Raw genomic sequence first — 8,055 nt, forward strand, 5'->3', positions numbered from 1 at the left:
ATGTCAATTTATATGCATCTTGCCTTATATAGAAACTTATATGCATATTTTTTTTTCTTAAGACTTTTTTTCCATTAAAGTAAATATTGTTTCTAGCAAGAGAAGCCTTTCAAGTAAGGTAGATTTTATTATTATTCCTTACAAGTTTCATCTTGATTCATAAACATTTTATGCCAAGAATAATGCTGTTTTAAAGACAATAAGTCCCTGGCTTTGCCTGGGGCCACTGGAAACTCTGCAAAAAAGACAGGAGGAATTAAAGGCCCTTAATCATATTTCCCCATTTTTAACTGTTAGTTTTTACACTCTTGAGCCATTTCTCTCCTCTTGCTGGGCCCTACTGAGGCCCATAAATCTTAATTAAAGATGCAATTTTTTTTCTTATGAAATCTGAGCTGCAAGAAACCTTTCATGTTTTTTTATTTTTAAGACTAACTCCATGTGTCGGCTCATAAAACAAATAAGACTTTTACACTCAAAGGATTCTGAAAGCTGTTATTGCTGCTGTCATGTGGAGCTGGTCCCATAATTATTATTATTGTTATTTTCTTTTTTTACGCATGAGCTTCCGATTTTCTTGTATGGAGCACAATGAAAAAAAAATGAAACTTACATAAGGCTGATCCTGGTTTAGAAAGTGGAGGTTTGGGTCATAAAACCTGAAAGAAGCAGGAGTTCAAGATCCCAATAGGGAAGGGAAGATGTTCTAAATGCAACTGGGTATAAGGGCTTCCTGATGAGGTCCCTACCCAGGAGCATTTATTTACAGGGAATATTCTCTTGACTAGAGTCTGATTGTCAAGAAGGGAGAAGTGCCTGCAACTGCATTCCTTACCACTTTAAACTGGGGGAAAGGACATGGTCCCTTCAGACCTCTGAGTCTAATATCCTAAGGACAGGTACCAAAGGGATTTGGTCACAGTGAATAGGTAGCCTGGATGACCTGACTTAAATGATATTATTGAAGAAAAAAATGATTCTGATAATATTATATAAACATCTAATGAATCAAGAGGCACTATCCACAGACAGTACTGAGATATAAGCCACCAGACACGTTTAGTGTCAACTTGCCTTTCTTTACCTCCCCTTTGCAACTTCTTGTGGTCTTCTGTCATCCACAAGATTGCTTTAAAACTCCCAAATCACTTCTAGTCTGGCTTCAACCTGTCATTTGAACCACATCTCCAAATGTTACCATTTTACTCAACCACACCTCTTCTACTGTCCATGCAGATAAAGCACAGAAAATACTTTCTCAATGAACTTTATTCTTTTGTAACTCTTTGGCTCTACATGTACCAAGAGGTGTGGTGGGAAAGGAACAATTATGTAATAGAGTTAGTGTAGGTTTTAAAGTTAGGACGTCCAATGACTAGCTGAGTAACCATGGGCAAGTTATTTAATTTCTCTGACCTCCCATCTCCTCATCTGTAACACGGAGATAATGATTACCCTGGTGGGGATTATATGGATGTATGTAATGCAATGCACGTAGCACATCTGCAACCAAACAGGTCCTCCATAAAGGAGGTGCTCTTTCTGCTTTAAGTGCAACGGCTTCCCTCTGGCTGAGTTCCTACTCATCTCCTAAAATGCTGTTAAATTAAATTCTCATTTGTGAAGCTTTTTATAAGATTCACCAGGCACATTAAGGTGAATTAGAGTGAATAATTTGGTAATGAACAGCAAGATGTCTGGAAGAAAAGAAAGCCCTAGTGTAAATGGGTTGGCAGAAGCCACTTTCTCTTTGTGGCCAAAATATATTCTTTACAGAAGGGGCCTTCTGCTCCTTTGCCTGGTTCTGTCTTCTCAGGTAGTTCTCAAGTTTCTTAGAAGATTTTCTTCTCTCCACCTTCCTCTCTCACACTGTCTCATTCCCTATCCCAAATTACCCATTGCATCTAGGGCTACTTCCAATTGCTTCTAATGCTCATGTTAGCTTATTGACAAGTCACACCTTAACAAGTGACAGGTGTCATTAACCCTTTTACCATCCGAGATTTCCCACATCTCTTTTACTCATTTATTGGATTTTATATGTTTCCATTTTCAATACTCTTATAGCCCAAACCACAAGTCCCCTTTTATCATAGACTCACAGCATTAGAAAGATGAATCTAATATTTCTTCACCATCTTTGTTTTATATATGATGAATAGGAAGTTCAGAGAGGTGAAAATGCTTTATTGAATCAATACTTAGAGGCTGACTAAGGCTCTGACCCACATCTCCTGTGTCTTGGTCAGTGCTTTCTTCTAGAGCAGCAGTTCTCAACCTATGGGTCATGATCCACAGGAACTGAATTAATGAGTCATGGCATTAGGAAAATTGAGAACAACTGTTCTAGAGTATAGTGACTCTTTTGGCTTTTTCAATCATATGACACCTTGAAATCTCCAGAAGAGTCCCAATATTGGGAATTATAGTGTTAGAAGGGTCCAGTCCAGAGCTAAAAGATTTCTTTCCTACACTGCTAAGTCATAGGATGTGTTTAATAAAATTAACAAGGATGATGCATTGCCAAGGGCACCAATGACTAGGTAGATGAAGAAGCTGAATCTTTTGAGACACAGTGCTCTAGGAGGACTCTACAGATAAAATAAGCTATCTTATGGTGTTGGGGAGGACTGAGTTCAGAGAAGTGTTAAAAGTACCTATTAGATAGACCTACTGTGCTGAATATCCTACCTTATAGGTATAGAAAGGCTGAGGCCCCATGGGCCTTTCAAAAGCCAGGGTAATGCCCATAGGCAGACTACCCCTGTATTCCTAATAGAGAAGAAAGGAGTCTGAAGGTGACCAGGCAGGGGAATGTCTACATGACTATCTCTGCAGGGGGAAATCGCAGTGCAGGCAGTTGGGACCATCAACTAGTAGCTTAGGCTAGAGAAACTGAGATGTCTGTCTGAGGCAATGAGACTTGCTCTCCCCCATCTCTTTCCTGCTTGCACCATTATCTGGCCTCTTCAGACGTTCCATTACCCTATATCCCTGCTTATACTTTACCTAACTTTTCTATATAATTTCCCCTCTCTCCTTCTTAATCTTGACCACTAACTAATGACTCCTGTGCATTCTTACATGTATACCCTGTTATGCACCCAGTAAAAAGACTGTGGGAAATAAGACAGGGGCTGCATTGTTCTCATGCTGCCACCAGACACATGAAACAGTGTATGCCCTTACAGGCTTCTGGTTTTATGTACTGAGTTTAGTATGGGCTTTTGATTTCCCCAATGTCATCTCCCTTGCTGACCACTGTCCCAGGTTGGGCTCTATTAGCTGCCCAACACTACCTTATAAGATTTTCCAACCCCATACCTTCTTAGTTTCAGATGGACACTGTGGTTTTTTAAGAGACTCATATTCAAAGAGACTACAATAGTGTGACTAGGGTCTTCTTGGAGTTAAAAAAAAAAAGGAGTAAAATGAATAAATATTTATTAAGCACTCACATGTGGTCTGGTAATCTTATATACACATTCTTATGTAAATCTTCACAAAAAAACTTAATGAGATTATAAGAAATTTTCCTATTTTAGAGGAGAGGAAACTGAGGCTTAGGAATAATAACTAACTTGCAAAGGTTCCCTAGGAAGCTAGAGGCAGATTCACTGGCTTGTCTGACCCAAAGAAGGTGAGGGGTATAAAGGTTTCAGCTGTGATTTTATAGAACCAATGTCTAGACTTCAATTTTATGTTTGTGTCAATTTTAATAAGATTCCAGACTCTTGCCTATACTTCCCTTCTTTTGTCTTAAAACCAGGTGTTAATTCTCCTTTACTTTCTTGCAGAGATGCTAGAAATTAATGCAAGACAATGAATATGATAGTATATTAAATATTATAAAGTGCTATTCAAATACAAATTTCATTACAATGTATATATTAAATAGCCTTTTTTTGTGGTAAGAAATGCACAAATTTCTACATTGCTTTTCCAACTTTTTGAAATGAATCAAACTCAGAAAGTCTCTCATAATATATTCTGCTCCACTGGTAGAATCCTACTCCAACACCATTAACTGTTTTTCAATTATGAATTTAAATGAGATTATGAAATCCCAAAACTATGCTTCTTGGTACTCAGAATAATCTGCCCTCTTGATAATCTGTGCTAGATAAGTTTGTGTGAGGTAATGAAATTCCAGTGTAAGCTGCATTGTCATTGACAGTTTATATCCAATGTAGGTCTTTTCCTTCAGACATCGAAAAACAATACTAGCAATCTCAGTACTATTGGAAGCATCAATTCATAAACTAGCCATTTATATGAAGAAAGTAAAATGTTGATGGTTAGAATACTATAATGATCTAGATGAAGCTAATTTTCTAAGACAGAAAAATAAACAATACACATTTAATATACAAGCTTGGAATAATAACTTTCCTTCCTGACTTCTTTTTCCACATGGATAATGATTTCTTCTTTAGCAGATGAGGCCTAAGTGATATTCTTAAGCACAGACACACATATAAATAACTATGCATTATTTTTCTTGAGAAGAAAAATAGAAAGGGAAATTAAAAAATAAAACTAATTTTCGTGGGAAACTTGTAGGAAATATGACTAGTGTACAACTGATTCATGTCTATTATTTATTACTCTGTAAGTGTAAAATGGAGCACTTAACAAAGTGCCTTGACTGCATCCATATGGGGCTTAGGTACGGTCAGATAATGAGGTGGCATTACTTTCTCATGTCCTCATTTGCATGAACGAGTAGATACAAAAGGTTGACAAATGTCCCATGATAAAGTTTCAGGCAATGGAAGTTCTGAATATAGAATGAAATTTAGAGTTGACCTGACTCAGTTCCTCTAGGAAAAGGTGGCTGGGTATTGGTTGAGAGATCTCTCACTAAAAGTCACTACAGTTTTGGGTACATGATTGTTGCTTGGGGATCCACTGCTTCCCAGCCACAATCTCCAGAAGGACTATTAAGTAGAAAGGATGATCTTGTACCATAGGAGTTGCCTCATAGGTTTTTGGCTGAGAGGTGCAGCGGGTCTGTACTGGGTCCAAAAATCAGGGTTGGGTGCATTCCCATGTCCTCTGGAAGCTTCAGCCACCACAGCTTAGTGGAGCTCAGAGAGGCTACTCTGGGGGAGCTTATGGGACTTCAAGGCTGTGGATGATCTTGATTTGGCTGGCTAATTCTTGACATATATAAGCCTCTCCAGTGATTCTAAGAACTTGAGGGAGAAGAACTCTGGAAAAACACAGGCTTCTAGCCATCCCAATTTAGTTATAACCCTCAGTGGTGCTGCATTGCATTTGTTGGTTAAGAAAGCAGCTCAGATTACCAATAAATAATTCAGTAATTCATAAATACACAGATATATAAGCAAACACAGATTTAGTTCTAAAAATAATTTAAATGAAATTACATGCTGGGAAATTTTCAAAACCACATCCTCTTAATCTCTTTTAAAAAGTATAGCCAAATTTATACCCTTGGTACTAATACTGCTTTTACTACCAGACATTATTATTAACCTGGAGGAGGTAGAAGAACAAGAGATGTGCCAACACAGACAGTAACTATAGTACAAGGTGTGTGATGGGGAGGACAGGGAAAGTGAGGTGAGTATGGATACAGCCAGCATCAACTATTAGTGTTAGAGTGTGGCTGCTTTTTATTCCCTTCTCAGTATCAGATATAACTTTCTAAAACCTACCCAGGCCTAGAAACATAAAAGGACAGGTAGAGGAATACAATTGAAAATTATGGGATGGACCTGAACAGGGTGCCCCCGGACTGATCCACTTGCACGTACCCCCCACAGCTTCTGCTGCTGGGCCACCACTCCTGGGCACCCCAGTGGGGCACCCCAGAACTGATCGACCCACATGATCCTGGCACCTCAGGCCCGGCGGCCTGAGAACTGCGAGAGGACTGTTAGTTGAGAGAGAATTACACTGGCATGGCGGTACCCCCGAGGAGAAGAGCAGAAGCCGCAGCAGTTAGAACAATAAGGCTCACACCCCTGAGGCTTTTCCAGACAGACACACCCTATCTCTCCAGGCAACCAGAGGAAGCCGGCATCTTCTCCAGTGGCAGCCACAGGCTGAACAGTTTGGGGAGGGTCTTCAAACAGTGCAAATTCAGCATGGGGTGGAATCAGCAGAAAAACTCCGGTAACCAGAATAACCAGAGTAGATCAAGTCCGCCAAGGAAGGATGGGGCAGATGCAATTGAAGATCCCATTTTTAAACAGATGGCTGAGATGACAGAAATTGAGTTCAGAATCTGGATGGCAAATAAGATTAACAGAATGGAGGAAAGGAGGGATTTAGAATTTCAAAATATTCAGAAGCTGTCTCAAGAATTCAATGATTTCAAAGATAAAATGACCAAAGATTTTGAAACACTGAGGCAAGAGGTTGCAGCTCTCAAAGATCAGAAAAATATGGTAGAATCCTTCAGTAACAGAATGGAGCAGGTGGAAGAAAGGATCTCTGACATTGAAGACAAAGCTTCTGAACATGCCCAAGTGCTCAAGGATGAAGAGAAATGGAGACCAAAAACAGATCACTTTCTCAGAGGACTCTAGGATAATTTGAAGAAAACTAATATTCAGCTTATAGGAATCCCTGAAGGTGATGAAGTTGCTTCACAAAGCACAGAGGCTCTTCTTCATGAAATTATGAAAGAGAACTTTCCAGACATGCCAAGAGATTCTTAAATTCAGATAGCAGACAGTTTCAGAACCCCAGTAGGTCTCAACCTAAACAAGACATCCCCCAGGCACATCATAATTAATTTCACTAAAGTTAATATGAAATAGAAAATTCTGAAAGCAGTTAGATGTAAGAAAACCATAACCTACAAGGGGAAGAATATTAGAATGACTGTAGATCTCTCTGCTGAAACCTATCAGGCTAGAAGAGGATGGTCACTGACCTTTAATCTCCTAAAAGAAAATAACTTTCAACCCAGGATCCTGTATCCAGCTAAACTGAGTTTCATTTATGATGGAGAAATTAAATACTTTAATGACATTCACATGTTGAAGAAATTTGCCATAACTAAACCAGTTCTTTAGGATATTCTCAGAGCTATCCTCCATAATGACCAGTGCAATACTCCACCACTTAAGTAAACTCACACAGAAAAATTTGACCAAACTCCAACTTCCATAGTGGCAAAAGGATTGAAGATGTCCACTGGACTTCTGAAAATTTTGATACCCAAAATTATACCAGGTTTATCAATACTCTCAATCAATGTGAATGGCTTAAATTGTCCTCTAAAGAGGCACAGGCTGGCTGACTGGATACAAAAACTCAGGCCAGATATCTGCTGCATATAAGAATCCCATCTTACCTTAAAAGACAAATATAGACTCAGGGTGAAGGGGTGATCATCTATATTCCAGGCAAATGGAAAGTAGAAAAAAGCAGATGTTGCAATTTTATTCACAGATACAATAGGCTTTAAACCAAAAAAGTAACTATGGATAAAGACAGACACTTTATATTGTTAAGGGTAATACTCAATACGATGAGATCTCAATTATTAATATTTATGCATCCAACCAGGATGCACCTCAATTTATAAGAGATCTCTAATAGGCATGAGCAACTTGATTTCTCCCAGCTTCATCATAGTCTGAGATTGTAATACTCTTTTGGCCATGCTGGATAGATCCTCCAACAAGAAGCTTAGCAAAGTAATTTTAGATTTAAACTTAACCATTCAGCATTTGGATTTCACAGACACTTACAGAACATTTCATCCTAACAAAACTGAATACACATTTTTCTCATCAGCTCATGGAACATACCTAAAGTTGACCACATCTTAGGTCACAAATCTAACCTCAGTAAATTAAAAAGAATAGAAATTATTCCTTGCCTTTTCTCAGACCATTATGGAATAAAAGTTGAACTTAGCAACAAGAGGAATTTGCAGAGTCATATAAAAACATGGAAGCTAAATAACTTTATGCTGAATGATAGGTAGGTCAGAGATGAGATCAAGAAGGAAATTATCAAATTTTTGGAACAAAACAATAATGAAGATATGAGTTATCAGAACCTCTGGGA

This window comes from Otolemur garnettii, unplaced genomic scaffold (assembly GCF_000181295.1).
Source record: "Otolemur garnettii isolate 467f Iridium unplaced genomic scaffold, OtoGar3 scaffold00012, whole genome shotgun sequence".
Taxonomy (NCBI): domain Eukaryota; kingdom Metazoa; phylum Chordata; class Mammalia; order Primates; family Galagidae; genus Otolemur; species Otolemur garnettii.